This window comes from Taudactylus pleione, unplaced genomic scaffold, assembly GCF_031769625.1.
Source record: "Taudactylus pleione unplaced genomic scaffold, aTauple2 ptg000201l, whole genome shotgun sequence".
Taxonomy (NCBI): domain Eukaryota; kingdom Metazoa; phylum Chordata; class Amphibia; order Anura; family Myobatrachidae; genus Taudactylus; species Taudactylus pleione.
The window spans coordinates 19,982,542-20,004,506 of record NW_028284603.1 but is presented as its reverse complement, the minus strand read 5'-3'; positions in this window follow the sequence as shown (position 1 = coordinate 20,004,506).

Genomic DNA, 21,965 nt, shown 5'->3' with positions numbered 1-21,965 from the left:
AAAAGAGAGATTAAAGAGACATCAAGAACTTTATTGTGTAGTTATTAAGCATTGTAAAATAGGGACAATTCCAGGAATAAAATAATATTTAAAGCCTTGCACTTTCCAAACAAATTAAGGACAGTTGTCAATTATGATTCTGGTGAAAGTAACATACTGCTTATAAACATGATTATTATATTTAACAATGTAAGCATATTGTTGATGTTTGCATGTATTTAGACCATTTTAATGTAGACCATTTATTTCTATGACCAAGCACTGGTCTGCAATATTTCATATACATCAAATGCTTTCACCACAGCCGGACACTTCAGCTTGGTGTGTAACCATACGTGCTGTGCTATTTATAGAAAATTGAATGTCACATCAACACAGCCCCTTGCGACTTGGCTATGGTAACCAGACCTCTTCACGCAGAACACATAAACAGAAAGGTCTGCTTATATTAATTTATACCACTATATTGTATTATCTCAACTTCTTATTAGCAAAACAATAGAAGTTAAAAGGAGCTATTCCTCATTTATTATTTGCCTACATTTGCTCAGTAATACACAGATATATAGGTTTGTAAAATTGTTAAAGGATCAGTAAAAGAGAAGAATGGAGAAAGATCAGCCTAGGATTAGGGGCACTGACCAACTGATAGACACACTGGAGCCCTCAAATCCCATTGTCAGCTTCTAGTGGCCTTGGACAAGTCACAATTGGAGACATGTATAAGATACTAATTAAGAAAACAAAAAGTGTTGATCATAATAGCCAACCAGATACTTGCTTTTATGTTCTAAACTATGCTCCAGAAATTACAGCTTGTATGTGACTGGTTATGAAATGATTGAATGGTTGACTAGGCAGGGGAACCACTCAGCTACCTTTATGCCTAATTTGTTGTTTACTCCCACGCGCTGAAAAACATCTAGAAACAGTTGGTAATTAGCAGGAGAAATCAAACATGTTAATTGTTTCCTACCATTTTAACAATTGGCAGGCTGACATTCTGCTGAAGGTCCCTGGTCACTGCTGCTCCTGCTGTGGGCTCCCGGTCACTGCTGTTCCTGCTGTGGGTTGCCGGTCACTGCTGCTCCTGCTGTGGGTTCCCGGTCACTGCTGCTCCTGCTGTGGGTCCCCAGTCACTGCTGCTCCTGCTGTGGGTCCCCAGTCACTGCTGCGGGTTTCCGGGGATCCGGTCTAAAGATCTACAGTAAAAAGGTAGACAAAATCTATATAGACACCAGAAATTAGACAGTCAATAGGTCGACAGGGACAAAAGGTCGACATGGAAGAAGGAAAATTTGTCCTTCTGTCTTTCTATACAAATCCACAGTTTACAAGCCACAATCGTGAAATTCTACATATGAGCATATTAAAACACGGCGGAGGCAACTAAAAAATTTTTAAATCAAAATTAATTACTGTTAATTTTTAATTCATGAAAAAACACAATTTTTGCATAGCATTCACCATCTACAGGTCAGGTACAGAATTACAAAAGGATTTAGCTTATCTACTATTTTTTCTTTTCTATCTTCTCTACTATATCAAAGCAAAAATGTGTCCCTCTGTACTTCTGTCTTTCTATTTTTAATTAATTTAAAAGCACAATTTTTGCTGGATGCTCATTGTGGGGCCTCACAGCATATGGGTAGGGCCTCAGAATAAGCATTTTGTGTTGTCATGTTTTGTCATGATCTTAATGTTTATTATCGAAGAGAGCTTTAGCAGGCTTTGCCAGCATTCTCAGCTCTCTGACTATACCAAATTACGCAACAACATTTACTTAATTTTTCCAACTGTGTCAAAATGATGACTTTGCAAGGACCCTGCTGTACTGTGAGCTGCCAAAATATTACACATGGAATGCTTCTCCCAAAGTTTTTCTGCGCAGAAAACAGGAAGTCGCTGTAGATGGTCATCCTGGTATCAGAGCAATAGAAGTCATGTTTACACTGTACATCCTACAAATTTTGAATGCTTCTATCTCCGAAGTTTGCTTTACACCATTACAGGTCCTACATCCTTCGAAGACCTTAGGACTGTTGATGGAGAAGTTTGTCACACTTTTCGTGAGGCCTGCCTAAGGAGAGGTTGGTTGGAGGATGATGTGCAAATGCCGGGTACTCCAGCTAGTGCTAAATAAAGTAGTATTAGTCAAAAAATAATTTGAAAGTGTCAATAAAGTGCTCAATAAAGTGTTACTGTGTGCCACCCCAAAGCATTTCAGCCACACCAACCCAGGGGAAACCACGCCACAAACTCATCCCTAAAACTAATAACATCCATGCTAATTACTAACACTTACTACTGCCCTGGGGCAGCTGGCTTTGCCGGGTTTTTGGGGTTTACGTCCCAGACTTTGACTAAGAATCAGGGACCTCCAGTAATCAGAGAAGCTGTGACGTGGCCTGGAGGTTTAGCCATATTTTTGCAATTATATGCAACTGAGATCTCTGAATTATCTACCAGCATGTAGTTTTTCAAATGAATTCATTACTAACAATATGGCGCCACGCGAGAAGCATAGGAAGCTGGCACACTGCACGGGAGGCACAGTGGCTGGTCCTGGGTGCAGGGTGTACAGGGCAGGGGCCCCCTGGACCGATGTGCCTGTGTGTACTGCATAGGAAAATGCAGGGGGGTTCAGGTTGCCTGGAAACCCCACTCCCCAGCCCACACCTGGCTACAATAGAAATAGCATATAATTCTTCATGATTTTAAGATCCCCTCAGTGTCATGAATAAAATAATTAGCACCACCTGTTAATCTTTTAAAATGTGTGAATACACTTGTGCACCAACTAGGAGATCTGAAAAACATGCACTCATATAGACCATCTATAGCAGGGGTTCCCAACCACGGTGCTCAAGGCACACTAACAGTCTAGGTTTTAAGGATAGCCATACTGGAGCACAGGTGACTTAATTAGTACCTCAGTTACTTTGATTTAGCCACCTATGCTCAAGCCTGGATACCACTAAAACCAGGACTGTTAGTGTGCCTTGAGGATCGAGGTTGGGAAACACTGATCTTTAGGGTCAATTATTAATACAGTATAATAATACACTGTCCAGTGCATAAGAAGACCAATATGTACATATATCCAGGGCAGTGCAAGGTTCTTTTGCTTCTCCCCCAGACTCCCGAACTTACTCAAATGATCTGGAATGGAGCCCACATCTGAAATAAAAACTTCCAGCTCAGGCAGGATGGCTCTACTTCCGCATATATTGGCATACTGTGATTGCTGGTCCTGTATATGTCAGACTTATTACATACACTATACGTCATATGATGTATATTATAGAAGTGCTTATTATGCCCTTTTCGTGGACTGGCCACACTTGCTCTAAAATCAAGCACTTAGAAACCCCCCTCTAGAAATCCTGTGTTTGCCCCTGCATCCCTGCACCCTGATAGATACGCCACTGGGGAGGGGGCATAAAAAACATTTTATTGAAAAAATGATTTCTCTTTTTTTTTAACAATAGAAGTAGACAGGCAGCATCCACCTACTTAAGTGATGTCAGCGTAGGCGTGCGCAGAAGCTGGCACAGAGGGTGCCTTTCCCGGATCATGGACTACCCCGTCCCCCCTCTCTCTGGGACATAGACTACTCACCTGGACATTCGCAACTGCCATTTCGGATTCAGGAGACTTGCACAAATATGCTAATGACTCAGCCTCCATCTTGTGTACAGAGATGCCCACCGCTGGCGCCTGAGATCCGCTGCTTACGTAAAAAACCCTGCAACATCGGGAACATTAGTCGCACTCATCAAACTTCAACCCAACTGCGAACTAATTTACAGTGGCTAAGGAGGGTACTCCCACAAAAGGATAGCGACACACCTGCGTTTTTGAAGCTTTACCTCCCCCAAACTGTCACTGCCTGTCACTCACTTTGCGAATAATTCCTCACTGCGTCCGACATCAACATTGCGTCCAGCTCTGAATGAGGCCCATAGTCCACGCAGAAAAGCGTGCAAGGCCACTTCACAATGGGCCTGGGCAATGTTACAGCAGGGTGTAATACACATGGGCTTCTGATGCGTTGTAGCTGATTTGTGTCAGGTCAGGCTGAATATATTACATCTTTTAGATGGCAAGAGCGATGCGGCAATGAAGACCCGGCGGTGCCTTTCTGGCTTCAGGGAAAGCCTTCCAGGTACTGCCGGGTCCCCTTGTCATGGACATAACACCGGAGCACCGTCACTGGCAGCGTTAGGCTGCCAGCAGCCCAGCAGAGGACCTAGACGAGAACTACGATGGACCTCACCGGAGGGGTAAGTATTGGTAAATACCAGAGAATTTTTCATTAGAACCACAGTGATACTAAACGAAAAATTCTGCTGGTATTTGCCTTCGTTGGTAAATAGAAGCCATAATCTGTAATAGAATAAGTAAACCCAATGGAAAATAGCACAGCTCGAGGCCACAGATGTGCATATGGCAAAGTAATGTAATTAGAGGATTAAAGAAAAACAACCGACATATGAGTGACACACAGCGCCCCACCTGGATGAAAGGCAAATGACCAGCAATATTGCAATAATCTGTAAAAATAAATAGTGAGACAACTATACCAGGGTTTCCCAAATTGGGTCCTCACGAACCTTCGACAACTCAAATGTTTTCAGGATTTCTTTAAGCATTTAAAGCTGTCTTAGAGTACTTAGCTGGGTCAGTAATTATCCTACCTGTTTCCACAGAAAGCCGACAAACATGACTTTTTAGAGGTGTTTGGGTAAAGGATTTAGTAAATGCTGAACTAAACAGTGCTTAAACATAGCTTTGCAAGAACATATAGGTTTGGTAGGGTCTGTATATTTGTCAAAATCCCAACTCATATAGTAAATGTAAGGGAATGCACCATTCATTAGTCATGACAGTGACAGTATGTTGGGACTGTCTTTATTACATATGTCTCAAGGCCCAATGATCACAAGCAGCAAAAATCAAGAGGAAGCTGCCATAAGTCCCTCCGCTCTGCAAGGAAGCTCCTGAAGTGCTCCTTCTCCACCTATTCAACAAATATGCTAAACTAAATGAAGAATATTTTTTTCCTGCTAGGACTAGGGGTCGGATTCAATTAGCCACGAAAAGTGCCGAATTCGCCTCATTCGCCTGTTTTGACGCAATGTTTTTTCCATGTGCGTCCCCGCTTTTCGCTCAAATCGATTATAAAACAGGCAAAAACGCGGATAGGCGAATGTTTTACAAAGCAAAACTAGCGAAGAGGACTTTCTTTTGGGGGAAATCAGTCTATACCCCATAAAAAGGGCTGTTATGTGCATATTATTATCATCATTATCATTTATTTATATGGCGCCACAAATGTTCCACAGCGCCTTACAAAGTACATAAACAAATTGTAGACAAACGACTTACAGAACAATACACTACAGGACATGGATAATATATATTGCTACATTAGCGACCATATCACCCAGATAAGCAACAGAGCATAAGCAACCAAATGTTAGGTGCCCTAGTGGTGAGTAAGAAGTAGGTAAAACTAAAGTAGGGAGAAGCACAAGAGGGTAGAGGGCCCTGCTCATAAGAGCTTACATTCTAAAGGGGAGGGGAAGACAAACAGGTTTGACACAGATGGGGTAGATGGGGAGGAAGGAGCATATTTGCATATGAGTGGAAAAATTATATAAATTAATTTTTTTTTTTCAGAAAAATAAGTACCGTAGTTAAATTTGGGGTACATGAAAATGGGCACTAGTATATTTTGATGTCTCTAAAATGAAGATTAAAAAAAACTTAAAAATACACCTGGTGCAGCCTCCTGCAACCTCAAAATCACTTGTCTCATCCATATAGCCTCCAAAATACCAGGCCCCCACTTTTTACACATTTTCCAACACTTTTTACATTTTCACCCCAAAAATTACGTCTTTTTTTTTTTTTTTTTTTTTTAAATGTAAAGTTGTTTTTTTTTACTGATTAGTCATTAGGGGGTGTCCATAGGGTTCTGGATCAAATCCCCACATTTGCACCCCAAAATAGCGATTTTGCACTTCCAATTCGCCTGCCTATATGAGAAAATTTTTCACCTATTTTTCCATGTAAAGTTTTCGCCTAGGCAAAAACGTCCAGGAATTGAATATGGAGAAAAGTAGAAAACAGTCGAAAAGCGCAAATCGACAAAAACGTTTCTACAAACGCCACTTTTCTCAGCTAATTGAATACGGCCCTAGGTGCGCATTCTGTACTTTGCAAAGAATGTCCCACTCACACAAAATTCAGGAACATGGAAGGCATTTTATATGCCTGGTGGAATTTAAACTACTAGTTTCTGTCAGAATAGACTTAAGAGCAAGGGTTAAACCTCTTTGGAAGTTCCCACCCCCCACACACTTATTAAGATTGTCGGCTTTATTGTTTTGCAGTTAAGCAACAGTAACAGTGGTTGCCTTAATGTAGGCCTTAAGGTGCTCTCCCCGCCAATACATGGGTTTAGGCTGATAATATATCTTTCCCTCTATTCAGTAGAAACGTAGGCTGACATCAGCCGATAGGAAGTTTATCCCCTTTGCTTGTGCAGGCTTTTGCCCCCTCCCCACAAACGCCATCGTCTTCCTGCACTTTGTGGACATGGAGATGCACAATGCCTTGTGTACCAGGCATTTCCCAAATCATAAATGACCCCAAACATGTGAATACACGTGCACATGGACACTGAAATCAGATTTTGAGTGGGTGGGGTCAAAGTCTGCTAGAAAAAAATAAGCCCAACAATAATGTAAGTGAATAGACCTGTACGTCCATTTCTTTGCATGCATTCCCTTCGCTTTGTGTCAATTACAATCTCCGATGAGAGCAGGAGTGCTGAGAGGGGGGTGGGGCGGATACTAATTACATGGTCCCAGGCTTGTTGGGGGTGAAAGGCGGTTGTAGAGAAGTAAGAATGATCACCTTGGCGGCGCACATAATATTTTTTTTAATGCCAATTTTAACAAGCGAGTGTAACTAAACACCCTGATTTTGGGTATGCTCCTTTTAACCACGCCCAAGGATTCCAGTGCCTGGACACCCCTGCAGGTTATACAGTATGTACAACAGGAGAAGCCCGAACACCAATATATCACGCATGCACATATTACTACTGCTTGGTTCTCACCCATGGTATCCAATTCTGTGTATGACCAGCAGGGGTGTGCAGGCACTGGGATTGGTGAGCTCGATCCCTATGTGCAATTCAGTGCGGCATGCTGACGTCACCTTCGGTCTGGAGCACTGCGTGACCAAATTTTGGCTAATTGTTCATTGAGTGCTGGTCTGGACGAGCCCAAAAACCTAACATTCTTGTTACTCTATGTAATTAACAGGGTCCTCAGGCACTGACTTCCAACACTTAACCCATTTTGTGCTGGACACATATCCCTACGCTTTGCTTTTAAAGCTCAAGCATCATTTCTTAATTACTGCCTGTAAAGTAATCAGTTGTCTCAGCTATTAGCCGAGATTTACCTTACCCTCTGGCAACAGATTGCAAAGCACGTCTTCCTGTAAGAAGAAAAAAGTGAAATATGCTACAGAAAAAAAGGGTAATAATACACCCCCAAGAGCCTCCACTAATGAAAAGCAGATTTACACATAAAGATTGCTCATTAAAAAGAAATCCTTAATACGATTGAAAACTCACAATACAAATCAGGTTTTTCTTATTACATTTGTTGTTGTTTTTTGTTTTTTTTAAGTCCACCTCTAAAATATTCAACTGAAATATTGTTTATTTTCATATGTTAGCAAATGAAAACGAAAATTGGCAGATCCATTAGTTTATTCTTCTCAAAATATTTAGGAGCGGAATGGGACGTACGTGACGCACAAACTAATACCCGATGTTTTGTCTAACCAGATGTTCTTAAGGTATATACAGTATGTTCATGTATTATATATATATATATATATATATATATATGTATATATTTATTATACAATTTTTCACAAATAGTCACATAATATAAATGAGTAAAATATTGAAATCAGACCAATAGACATTTTATCTAACAGCTTGACTCCCAGCAGATATCATACACTGGGTGGGATGTACTAAACTGAAAATTGCAGTAAAACCCGTGAAAATGCAGTTTTCTCATATGTACTAAGCACAGAATGCGACGCATTCTGGCGCTATCTTTAGATGGCGTTACTCAATAGACGCCTATGAGCTTCTTATCGGGATGCTCCAAGAGGAATCCAATCGGATCCCTCCCAGCTCACCCAGCAGCATGTGCAGAAGGGCGCCAGAGGGACTTCTGGGTGTTAAACCCAGAAGTCCCTCTATTTGAGGCTATCGCAAAGGACAACTCTTATCGGGAGAGTTGTCCTTTACTATTTTAATTTGCATTTCTTAGTACATACCGGGGTAATTAACCCCGGTATGTAACTGATAAGAGGTGGGATGTACCGCATTACACATGGGATGCTCATGACATCCCACTCACTTAGATATTACACAGTGTATGGTAACTAGGGGTGTGCACCGGCCACTTTTCGTGTTTTGTGTTTTGGTTTTGGATCTTTCTTCGTGTTTTGGATCTGGATTTGTTTTGCCAAAACCACCCTTCCGTGTTTTGGGCTCTGGGTTTTGTGTTTTGGATCTGTATTTTTTTGAAAAAAAGCATAAAAACAGCTAAAATCACATAATTTGTGGGTTTTTCTGCTCCTAAGCTATTATTAACCTCGGTAACATTAATTTCCACTCATTTCCAGTCTATTCTGAACATCTCACAATATTGTTTCTAGTCCAAAAGGCTGCACCAAGGTAGCTGGATGACTATGCTAAGCGACACGAGTGGGCGGCACAAACACGTGGCCCATCTAGGAGTGGCACTGCAGTGGCAGACAGGATGGCAGTTTGAAAAACTAGGTCCAATACAAGTACTACATAATGCAAAGTAAAAAAAAAGAGGTACAAGATGGAATTGTCCTTGGGCCCGCCCTCCCACCCACCCTTATGTTGTATAAACAGGACATGCACACTTTAACATACCAATCATTTCAGTACCAGGGTCTGCCACACGACTGTGGCTGAAATTATTGGTTCGTTTAGGCCCCCACAAAACAAGTTGGCAATTAATCTGTACCTGCACAAACTGGCTCTATGGAGGCAAGATGTCATCCTCATCCTCCTCATCCACCGATTCTTCACCCTCTTCAGTGTTGTGTACATCCTCATCCTCACAGAGTATTAATTCGTCCCCGCTGGAATCCACCACCTCAGGTCCCTCTGTACATTCTGGAGGCTGGTCTCCCTGGAAGAGTTGATATTTCATTTTTATGAACATCATCTTCTCCACATTTTGTGGAAGCAACCTCCTACGCCTTTCGCTGACAAGGTTCCCGGCTGCACTAAACACTCTTTCGGAGTACACACTGGAGGGGGGGCAACTCAGGTAAAATAGAGCCAGTTTGTACAGGGGCCTCCAAATTGCCTCTTTTTCCTGCCAGTACAGGTATGGACTGTCTGATATCCCTACTTGGATGCTGTCACCGATGTAATCCTCCACCATTCTGTCAGTGGTGACAGTATCATATGCAGCAGGGGCTGGCTGGCAACTTTTGGCCTGGGGGGCAGACACAAGTAAGTGGCCCGATTTCTCCACCAGCGCATTGCAATGGAAAAAGGACACATGATAATAGCCTCTGTAAGTAAGGTGTGCCTAATGTGGGTGTGCTTTAAATAATGTAGAGAGGTTAGCAGTGACAGCCAGATTAGGGAGCATCACAGTGACTGCCATATAATGCAGAGAGATTCGCAGGGACCAGCAGATCAGGGAGTGTCGCAGTGACATTATAATGCAGAGAGGTCGTAGTGAGCGTCAGTTCAGGGAGAGTCGCAGTGATGTGCCATATAATGCAGAGAAGTTTGCAGTAACCATCAGATCAGGGAGCGTCGCAGTGCCTGCCATATAATGCAGAGAGGTTCACAGTGACCACCTGATCAGGGAGTGTTGTAATGGGTGTCAGATAGCGCAGTAATCACCAGATTATGCAGAAATCATCAGTGACCCACATATAACACAGGTATTATGGATATTCAGTAGCCCTCACACACAATAATAATACCCCCCCCATTCACACACATTATTACATCACCCCCAGCACCGACAGTATTAAAACACCCCCCTCCCCCCAAGATAAAAATATCTACAGCCCCCCATTGCATAAGTATTCCAACACCCCCTCAACCTCAAATATCATTAAACATGTACACCTCCACTGGCACTTACCTGCCTGGAAGGCTGTTCTGTCTCTGGTCCCTGCGGAGCTCCTGGTCCAGGGTACAGGAAGAGATGACAGAGACAGGTGGAGAAATGGCGGAGACTCGGGGTGAGGGGGCGGGGTCTTCAGCAGGGACAGAAGGAGATAAATATAGTCAGACAGGGTAGGAGAGGGGGCGGGGCCTTAGCCGGGGAGAGGAAGGGACAGAGGAAACAGAGCAGCGGAGTGGCCTCGGAAGGAGTCCTGCTCAGTGTGCAGCCACAAGCTGCATAGATGTGAGTGACAGACAGTCCGGTAACAGGCAGAGAATGCTGCCCAGCCGCTCTGATGCTGCTATAGTCGGAGCGACTAAGAGCACTTTCTGCCTGTCACCCGGCCGTCAGTGCATGTGCAGTGATACCGGCCCTCACTGAGGTAAAAGTCTACCGGCCCGGGGGGCATATGGCACCCTGCCCCCCGGCCCAGCCTGCCACTGATATGCAGTGACAGTAGACATGTCAGAAATTGTTGGCACATCCTTCAGTCCGGACCAGATGTCCAAACCAGCCCTTGACTTACGACACAGGCGCACGCTTGGCGCTGCTCCTGTGTTGATGCACGTGCGGCTACTGCGCATACATTTCGCACACAAACACAGAAAAAAAGTATTGTTTATTTTTTGTGGAGCGCACTTTGAGGGTTACACCACCCTTTAACAGACAGACGCACGCTTGGCACTGCTGCTTTGAGGATGCAGGTGTGGCTACAGCCCACACAATTCACAAAGACAGAAAAAAAAGAATTTTTAATTTTTTGTGGAGCGCACTTTGGGGGTTACACCACCCTTTAACAGACAGACGCACGCTTGCCGCTGCTGCTTTGAGGATGCAGGTGCGGCTACTGTGCATACATTTCACACACAAACACAGAAAAAAAGATTATTTTATTTTGTTGGAGCGCACTTTGGGGGTTACACCACCCTTTAACAGACAGACGCACGCTTGCCGCTGCTGCTTTGAGGATGCAGGTGCGGCTACTGTGCATACATTTCACACACAAACACAGAAAAAAAGATTATTTTATTTTGTTGGAGCGCACTTTGGGGGTTACACCACCCTTTAACAGATGAGTCAGCCGGCCCTTTACTTATGACACAGGTGCACGCTTGGCGCTACTTTGTTGATGCATGTGCGGCTACTGCGCACACAATTCATAAACACAAAAAAAAGTTTTCTATTTTTATGGAGTGCACTTTGGGGGTTACAGCACCGTTTAACGGACAAGCCATCCGGCCCTTTACTTATGACACAGGCGCATGCTTGGCGCTGCTACTTTGTTGATGCACGTGCAGCCACAGTGCACACAATTCACAAACACAGAAAATAATTTTTTATTTTGTTTGGAGTGCACTTTGGGGGTTACAGCACCCTTTAACGGTCAATCCAGCCGGCCCTTTACTTATGACACAGGCGCACGCTTGGCGTTACTTTGTTGATGCACGTGCGGCTACTGCGCACACAATTCACAAACAAAAATTTATTTTTTTTTGGAGTACACTTTGGGGGTTACAGCACCCTTTAACGGACAAGCCAGATGGCCCTTGATTTATGACACAGGCGCACGCTTGGCGCTACTTTGTTGATGCACATGCAGCTACTGCGCACACAATTCACAAACAGAAAAAAAATTAAAAAAAATTTGGTGCACTTTGGGGCACCCCTGATGCACAGATCACCCCCTGGACATCAGTACAGCACCCCTCTAGGACTACAGCCTTTATGAGACACTGCACAACACAATCCAGCCAGCCCCTATAGACTTTGGAGTGGACACAGCCCCTATGGACAACTGACTGCACAACACAGCCCAGCCAGCCCCTATGACAGCACAACAACACATCCCAGCCAGGCCCTATGGACTGAGTGGTCACAGCCCCTATGGACAACAGCAGCACAACACAGCCCAGCCAGCCCTAGCTCCCACCCTCCCTCTTCACTGTCCACAGCCGGAGTGAGAAATGGCACCGCGCGGGGACCTTTTATAGAATCCAAAACCCGCGAGATCCGGAAGGCGGGATGATGACGTTTTGCCTCGATTTCATATCTGAGTCAGTTGGGAAAAGTCGAGCCTGACTCGGATACGACTCGCATGGGGGGGGGGCTCGGATTTCAGAAATCCGAACCCGCTCATCCCTAATGGTAACACAATATCTGGCTTCCTTCCCTGTGGAGGAAACATTTCCCCGTTCCTCCCCTTTGAAGAAACAGATGAAATGATCATACATTATGTCAGAGGTTCCCAAACTCTGCCATAACAGTCCAGGTTTTAAGGATATCCATGCTTTAATCCAGATGGTTAAATCAAATTGAACTAGGCACTAATTATGTCACCTGTGCTCAAGCATGGATATCCTTAAAACGTGGTCTGTAATGGTGGTGTTAGGGAGAATCTGCACTATGCAATTAGCGGCCCGATCCTTTGCTAATCTGTGGATCGGGATGATAATTGCATAATGTATGCCCGACTTTACACTACAACAGCAACAGTCCTACCAATTTGCTGTTTATACTTTGGTAAATAGGTTTCAGATCAGTCGTTAGGCCTGATATTATTCAACGTGTCAATGATCTTTTATAAAATACCGAATTTTACTTGCTTCCTTTCCAACTACAAGCGTTCTATGTACAACTGCTTGAAAATGTCAATCTTCTGACCAACCCGATCTTTCTGCACGGATAGTGTTACACTAAATGCTCACCTACCTGAGAAATTGTTCATTGCTCCCTAAAACCTTTGGTTACTAAATTATTATACGCCAACCCTACTCAGTTGCTCGCTTGAGCTTATACAATACTTGGTTATTCTCATGTTTTATTAATAGATGTTTATGCCCTCTCCAATACAGTGACTTGTGGGCGTCGGCTGAAAAGGCCATCCCCCCCCTCCCCCTTTTCTAATCGGTCTTACACTGCTCATATTAAAGGTTTTCTACTTGTACTATTCAGGAATATTAATATTATTTTATTACTGAAACATTAATGGGGTCTTGTTTGATTCAATTAACAGTCTTCTTGTGTCATGGATGTGTGTTCTTACTCCCAAGGTGCATATAAGACAGAATAAGCCCTGTTCATCCATCACCTCTACTGTCGCCATCATGGCCAATGCGTGGAATAATGGTCCACCTTCATTTCAAGGACCTTTGATGTCTTGTTTGAACAGTCTATATATTCACTTTGACTGATAAGAAGCCAAATCACTCCCTTAGTACACTGGCTCTTCTATTTCCTCTTTCATTCTGACCAGAGCGTAGATAAGAATGAAAAAGCTGATTATGTGGTGGTGGTGTCTATTTTAAGCACAAAATGTAAAACACATATAGAGGAGTATATGAAAGGGCGTTAAATGACAAGAGGCGAGGAGAGCATTGCCACTGGTGACCTTTGAGAATCAAGGTCGGGATGTACTTGTTTAGTCAAGTGCTAGCTGAGTATCCCCTACCACATTAATGGTCCCATGCCTGTAGCCCTCCCCCCACTCTGTTTCCTAGGCTATTGTATACTACCACCATTTCCTAGAAATTACTGCCATCTCTGAGGACTGATGGCACAATTATAATAACTTAATAGGGTGCATTCTCACAAATATTGGCTGCCTCAACTATCACAGAAAGGAATTATTAGTACACTTACAAAACAAAATTTAGGGCTTAGCATCAAGGCGATTAACAAAATAGCTTAATGTGTGCGATAACAGTGCCCAGAATGGGGGAGGAGCTTAATTACTTTGATGTCAATTTTGGTTTCCTTCAGGCTAATGTAATACTCTGCACAATGTGTAATTGATGTCACGCTGTACCGCTGAATGAGAGAGGAGCCGCGGCGTGTGGTGTGAGGACTGGGGAGCCGGAGCAGCCAGAACAGAAGATGGAGCGAGGTAACTAAGGTTAAATGCCCGATTCTTCTTGGACTATTGCAGCATGTCAGATGTTGCGGATGTGGGGAGTGGGACTGGCTAGGGGGCTGCCTTGTTCTTTTCATTACTTTCTACCAGCCACTGTGGGATGGGGGGTTGTGGGGGGGGAGCAGGGAAAGGGGGTGCCCTGCCTATTTTGTCAGTCCCGGGCTCCACAGTTTCTGATGGCAGCCCTGTGTGTAGTATGCTAACTACTCCACTATACAAGTAGCCTTTAGCAAAAAGCCTACAGAGAAGGTTGGAGGTTACCTGCAATAATGCCCATAGATTGCAGGCCCCATCCAGAATAATGGGGCCTGTGTACTGCAGCGTTGTCTAGCCTAATGCTGAAGGTATCTTTGCTCCTTCCTGTGTAGGCTCTTCTTAATTAGCCTCGATACCTAGATCGTGCGTTAAATACATCCTATCAAGTTTTTAATTCTGTTGACTTTGATAACAATTGCTGCACATTCTTACTTCAGAGGTTTGTGGAACACAGATATAAATCCCTTCTCAACTATTAGCTAAAAAGAATATTAATTTTAATGAAATGCAACAAAGTATATGTCCTATTGATACAGCTGAAGAAGAAGACTGCACCTGTTAGATACACCCATTAGTAGAGTATATCCCCCCCTCTAATATCAGCATTCGCTCTGCACCAATTATGATTCATCTGTTGACTTAAAAGCTTTCAGGTACCAAGCACACAGAGACCCTATTTGCACTTAGGGTCGTATTCAATTAGTTTCGTGTATGCAATAAAGTTTCGCCAACTGGATTTTTCGCCTACATCGCGTGTTTTAGCTGTGGAAACTTATCGCGCGCGTAACCACGATTCACCATATTCAATTCCAAAAGACACGAAAATGGAGACATGCAAAGTCAGAACAGGCAAAAAGTGGTGTAAGAATCGGGGAAATCAGCCTGAACCCCCCAAAAAGGTACATGAAAATGGGTGCTAGCATATTTTAATGTCTCTAAAGTGCAGTATTAATAATTGCGAATTTCCACCCTCATAAAAGCACCTGCAAACCCCAAAACACTTGACCCCTTCTTAGAGCACCCGCAGAACTTTATTTCACTAGTTTGCAAACTTGTCCTCCCACTTTGCACTTTTTCACCCCCAAATTCAATGCACTTTTTTGGGGTGTCTTTAAGTGTTTTTTTATGCAGTTGGCCATTGGGGGGCTGTTCTGAGTGGTTTCCCCACCTTTGCACCCCAAACAAAAATTTTACACTTCTTTTCTCCTGCTATTCAGAGGCTAATCTTTTTCGCCTATTACATTGCATTGACTTTCCACGTACGCAAAAAGAGGATGGAATTGAATACGACAGGCGAAAAGTCGCAGTCGGCGATACTTTTTTGTGGATCTCGACTTTACGCTTCTTATTGAATACGGGCCTTAATATGAAATAAAGTGATGATGTGTAGAGCCAGATTATCCCATTAGGTAACATAGGCACCTGCCTATGGTCCATTGAGCACTGAAGGGACTGGATTACTCTCACTCATTTTTGTGTTTGCTTTTAACAAACAGAAGGTGGGGGCTTGGGCGAGGGGGCAAATCAGTGTCTTGCCTAGGGCCCAATGGGGCTTCGATGATGGTTAGGTGACGTTGGCAAGTGCATGTAGGGATAAGGAGAAAACCCCAATGCTGCGTATCCACTACCCGATAACAGAGCGATTGCACGATTACGACATCGTAATCATGCAATCGTTCAGTAATCGGGCACACATCGGGGATGTAAATGTCGGAAACAACCAGCGATGCGCACTCCCGCTGGTCGTTTCCGACATCTGTCATTGCTCGAACATGCTGGTCAACCTGACGATAACGTCAGGTTGAGCATGTTAGGGGATGATTGATGTGCCTATACTGAACGACTGAAAATTCAGTGTAGACACAGCACCAGACTATGAAATTACTGCACGATTACAATGTCGTAATCGTGCAGTCGTGTCTATGTCTGCTAGTGGATGTGCCCTATAAGTTAAAACTTTAGATGTATGCTACTAGCAGTTAAATCGTATGTACTAAGAGTTCAAGAAAAAATATCAAGGGCCAAATGTATTAGGGTGAGAGTTGAGAAAATGTGAGAGTTTAGCAGTAAACTCTCACACTATTACATTGGTCGAGTTTACCTTCAAATGGGAAAACATCTGTATGAGGGTTTAAATCATGAGAGTTTTTTGAGTCTAAAAACATGCGAGTTTGCCTGTTCTCGGACTCTATTACATTGGCCGAGTTTAAAAAGTGTGAGAGCTTACTGCTAAACACTCACATTTTCTAAACTCTCACCCTGTTACATATGGCCCCAAAATGTTTAATATACCTCATATCAACATCATATTGCACTACAATGGTAAACGGTCACCTTTTCCCCCCTTTTGAGGCTAAATCCACTTACACCACAAGACAGGTAATGTCACTCTCAGGAAGGCAAATAGTATAAACAGGAAGTGACATCAAAATGTTACACCAGTGAGTGGTGTAGTCCCAGCTTAGAGTTGTTACACAGTCAATGAGTCAGTTATTATAATATGTACCCCAGGAGTTTTCATCCTCTGCTTAATGCCCTGCTGAGTTTAACCCGCAAAACAAACTCTTATTAAATAGGGGCTGCGGCAGATAGTGAAGTAGTGAAGCTTGTGGGCCATTAAACAGAATGAGGTGGAACTTGATGCTATTCTTTGCATGAAGCAGCCAATTTCTGTATGTCCTCAGCACAACGCATGGAGCCCACACAACACATCTGATATCAGAGGAGTCACATGCAGCTCACACTATAGCCCTAATTCAGAGATGTAAGCAATGACCATGTTTAAGCAGTTGGTGGTCTGCGCATGTGTCTGAGTTGCACAGTGCAGAGGTGTCACCGGGGTTGGTCTCACCCAGGGGTCTATTTACTAAGCAGTGTTAGGAGACAGAGTGAAAAGTGATAAGAAAGTGATAAGATGCCAGCCAATCAGCTCCCAACTGTCATTTTTCAAACACAGCCTGTGAGATGACAGTTGGGAGCTGATTGGCTGGCACCTTATCACTTTTCACTCTGTCTCCTAACACTGCTTAATAAATAGACCCCCCAAGTGCGTCTACTCAGCCTTTCACCCCTTCAGCAGAGGTCTCCATGCACCCGCCTAAGGCACACTCGTGAAAGAGTGTGGCTTCTGCCATGAAGCCACGCCCCCTGAAGAATTATGTTTTGGGGGCATGAACGCATATCACGCTCCCTTTCTCATCACGCTAGGGGCTTGCCCAGTGCTCCGGTAGCTGCGGCTGGTCAGCCCCTAACCTTCAGCCTCTCCGGACACAGTGTGGATGACAAGTCCATCACCGATGCTTGGTGACGCCATCCAAGGGGGTGACCCAAAACAGCAGAGCAGCTCTGCTATTTTGGTGTCACCCGGTGTGTCCTGCATCACCCAAGTGACACCACTGGCACAGCTCATGCATCATGTTTCATTACCGATGCTGCTTGCGATTATAGGGTTACTCAGAAGGCCGATAATCGACTAATCTGTAATTAATGCTGCATATTTGTACGCAGCCGCAGGGGCATATCCATAATGGGTGAAGGGTGTGCGGGGCCCAAACCTCACAACCTGCACCCATATTTTCTAATACTTATCTCTCAGAGGTCCCTTGTCGGGTGTCTCAGCCCAGCACTAAACACTGTAAAATGGCCACCGCAGCCATTTTCCCAGTGTTTTGCACATGTGCAGTGAGGAAATCGCAGGGAAAACGGGGACCTGCACATGCGCAGTAGACTTTGGGCAAACTAAATACACACCTTATTAAATTGTAGATAACATTATAAGCATATCTACATTAAGCAACAAGTGGAAGCTGCCATTTTGCTCCCCTGGATCATGTATAGTTATATAATTACCAACCCGAGACTATGACAGAGCAATGCACCTTTTGAGCAAGTTATCAAGGAATACTGTAGCTCACTGTTTGGCTTTACTAGAAAGCAACCTCTGAATAGATTCAGTACATATATTATATAGGCAATGCAATATATACACACACCCACACACACTAAAATATCAGGATAATGTATGACTATAGAGACCATTTTATTTTTTTTCACTTCACAAAATACTTTTGAAGCCCTCTGTGCCCTGAAGGGCCACTGAGTCTTGCTGAGATAAGCATCTCTACAATGAGGTGGGGTTCAACTTCTAAGAATCTCCAGTACAAACCTGTTGCAGAAAACAAAAAACAAGGAAAGAAGAGTGTTGTTTTAAGGTACAGCGTGGTTTTAAATTACCAGGCTGAGGAGCATTCAACAATAAATCACATTCAAAACGTGCTTCTGACACTTTGATTACCAAATAATAGCTTAACATGCCATATTGACGTTATAGACCAAGGAGCCCTTACACAAAAATGTTATCAGACTGCCAAGACATGTCCAGATAATATGGTGCTATAGTAATCCTGTTATTTGGCATATAGAGATGTACACACATGGACAGTAAATACATCATATTACATCACTAATATAGTACCAACAAGTTCTGCGGCAGAGACGATGAAAGAGACGCTTATGTAAATATACAGAGATATTGGGTCCAATTCAGGGATGTACGCAAACCTAATGGTTTACGTACATCTCTGATGGTTGTCGATCTGCACATGCTCATAATCCATACTTGCCTACCCTCCCGAAAATCAGGTGCCGCTCCCGTCCTCCCGGGAAGGCAGATAATCCTACCGTGGCCCTGCCCCACTCACAAATACTCGTAGTCTGGCCGGCCCCCCCTCCTTATGCTGGCCACGCCCCGTCATGCCGATCTGGCTGCTCCCTCCCGGAAGGGGTAGCCAGAAAGTCGGCAAACTTGTCATAATCTTGTACTGAGGCCTTATAATTTATATATTTTACATTTGGGGTGAGCGTTTGGGCATAGGGCCCCCAGGGCTGGTCTGGCTGGGCCTCCTCAGGGCATCACCACTTAATACACATAGTTGCTTTTCACGTTACCTGTTATGATTGTATTTTATTCATGTAATATTTCAAATATATTTTAACCCCTTTTTCAACACTTATTAATTAGTCTTACACATCTATACTTTACACTGCACTGTCACTCTTTTTCCATTTTTCATGTGATGCCCTGGGCTGGACGTTTTTCGGGGTGCACTGCGCCCCGGACGTGAGCCCCTTAGTGTTCGGGACTGCTAGTGACAGAGAAGACGTGACATGGCCTAGCAGCTTCCCATGTATTTGCAAAAGCATGCAACCAATATCTCTGAATTTCTATGACCATATAGTCTTTGTATATTGTTGCAAATATTATTCAGTGTGCTGAGGAACAATAGGGGGTTAAACCCCCCTCCCTTTCATGCACCTGATTAGTACTGCTAGATTGATTGAGCAGCTGCCATTTTTGTTTGTTTGTTATGAGTTGCATGAAGGAGCCAGCATTAGTAGAGCATGCTGGTTCTAGTAGTGCTAGTTGGAGTTCCCAGGCGTGACTCCCAGGTAAGAGGGTAGCGGGCCCTGCTCGCAAGAGCTTACATTCTCGAAGGGAGGGGCAGACATACAGTTATGATATAGATGGGGAAGACAGGGAGGAGGGAGCATCTAGCAGCAAGTTAGGATGAGAGCTACAAAACATTGATGAAGTAGTGGGTCTTGAGAGCACGTTTGAAGGATTGTAGAGATTCTGGTCTGATGGGGAGAGGGAGAGAGTTCCAAAGGTAGGAAGCAGCACGGGCAAAGCCTTGGAGGCGAGAGTGGTAGGAAGTAATCAGTTGGCAGGAGAGGCGGTGTGCATTTGTTGAACGAAGAGGGCGGACAGGAGAGTGAAGGGAGATTAGGGCAGAGATGTAAATGGGAAAGGAGTGTGTGAGGGCTTTGTAAGAGTGTGAGAATTGGGTTCTGAAGGGGAGCCAGTGGAGGGTTTGTAAGAGAGGGGAGGCAGATGTAGAGGAATTTGGAGAGAAAGACGAGTCGAGCGTCAGCATTGAGGACAGACTGGAGAGGCGAGAGACGGGAGTTGGAGAGACCAGATAGGAGGCGGTTACAGTAATCCAATCTGGTGTTGACCAGTGAGTGTATTAGGGTAAGAGTACCCCGTAGGCCACAGTTTCTACAGCAAAGGGGGGGAGCTGAAGGAAACATTTGCAACCGCCTTACTGGGGTATAGTACCAGCTGTAATATAATTTATAAGGTTTCCTTATGTTGTGTGGATATGGACAATTTAGCAATAACCTGTCTCGTCCTAAGCTTCCTCGTCTGGCAGGGTGCCTAGGTCTGGCTCACAAGAGTATTTGTGGGGGCTACGAGTGGAAAGAGCAGCAATGAGGATACCGTAAATTTGGGAGATCATTCGTTTGGACACAGTATGGAACCTACAGAGGCATTCAAAAGGGGTGAGGTTAAAGGGGTTGGGCCGGGACTTTCAATTGTATACCTGAAAGGGAAAGCCAAAGCCGGCGAGCGCTAAATTACACAGGAAACTTGAGGGCCCGTTGTGTCCGTGTCATGCGGGTCAATTGTAGGACAGATGGGAAAAAGGGATTACTCCATAAGGGTGTGAGTGGAGATCTAGTGGAGGCGACTGAATATTGCATGTTTTAAAAGAACAAAACTCCTCAAGTAAATGGGTTGGACATTAGAAACCATTGAATGTATAGATTGTAAGGGCCATCTTACCTTTATGTTTCTCTCTTACAACCCAGTCTTGTTCTATTAATGTTGTTTCAAATTGTAAAGCGCAACAGAATATGCTGTGCTATATAATAAATACTCTGTTACCAGAGGCCATTGGCATTGGCATTTTAGCAGAACCCTTCCATTTTCCGCATGTAAAAGCATCTGGAACACTACAGTGATCTCTAAAACCGGTAATTAAAGTGCATATCCTTGCACTTAACGTGCATTTATACCAGCATTAAACAAGTAAAATGCCACACTTCAACAGAAAAGAACACATGTTGAATTTAGAACTGGTTTTATAGTCACTCAACAGTTTAAGCAACTAAGAATGGTTGTTGGAAATCAAAGTAAAACTTTAGGGACCAGGGTACTGTACGGCATATTCAGGGCCAGAGTCTAATATGTTAGAACCTAGCACAACCTTCACATTCATGCAAATCCCAAAATATCTGGAAAAATAAGGCTGAATATTTAAAGAAAATAAAGTTTCATTATCAATAAAGTTTTGTTTTAAAATATACCAGAGCCTACACAAAGCTGAGGAAGCAATTTTGTGGGCGAATCAATGTTCAGGAGCAACATTAGTGGCTCTTAGTTCAGGTAATAAAATGGCTGAATCCACTGTGTAAGTGACAGTAATTCACATTAATTAGCCATGGATGTTTGCTGAAACCGCATTTAATGGACTGGCTCTATTTTAGATCAATTAAGGGGATAATTGAGTTCTCCAAGATGGGAGAGAGTTGGTAATGTTCTGACCATTTTGCCGGTACCTTGCAACAGGGCCGTAAAGTTTGTGGATGGTGCCATCAGTCAAGGTACAAGGCGCCGACACTGCTCCACAGCCATTGATCTGGCTAGCAGCATGCCTGAAACGTCTTCAGCCAGCGGCCAGAAAATTCCCACCCATGGCTTAAAAACTATAATACCCCACCTCAGCAGCTCCCTTACATGTCAAGGGAATCACTTAGACCAGCGATTCCCAAAGGCACACCAGTCCTGGTTTTAGTGATATCCATGCTCGAGCACAGGTTAAATCAAAATAACTGAGATTAAGTCACCTGTGCTCAAATATGGCTAAAACCTGGACTGTTTGTGTGCCTTGAGGACTGTGGTT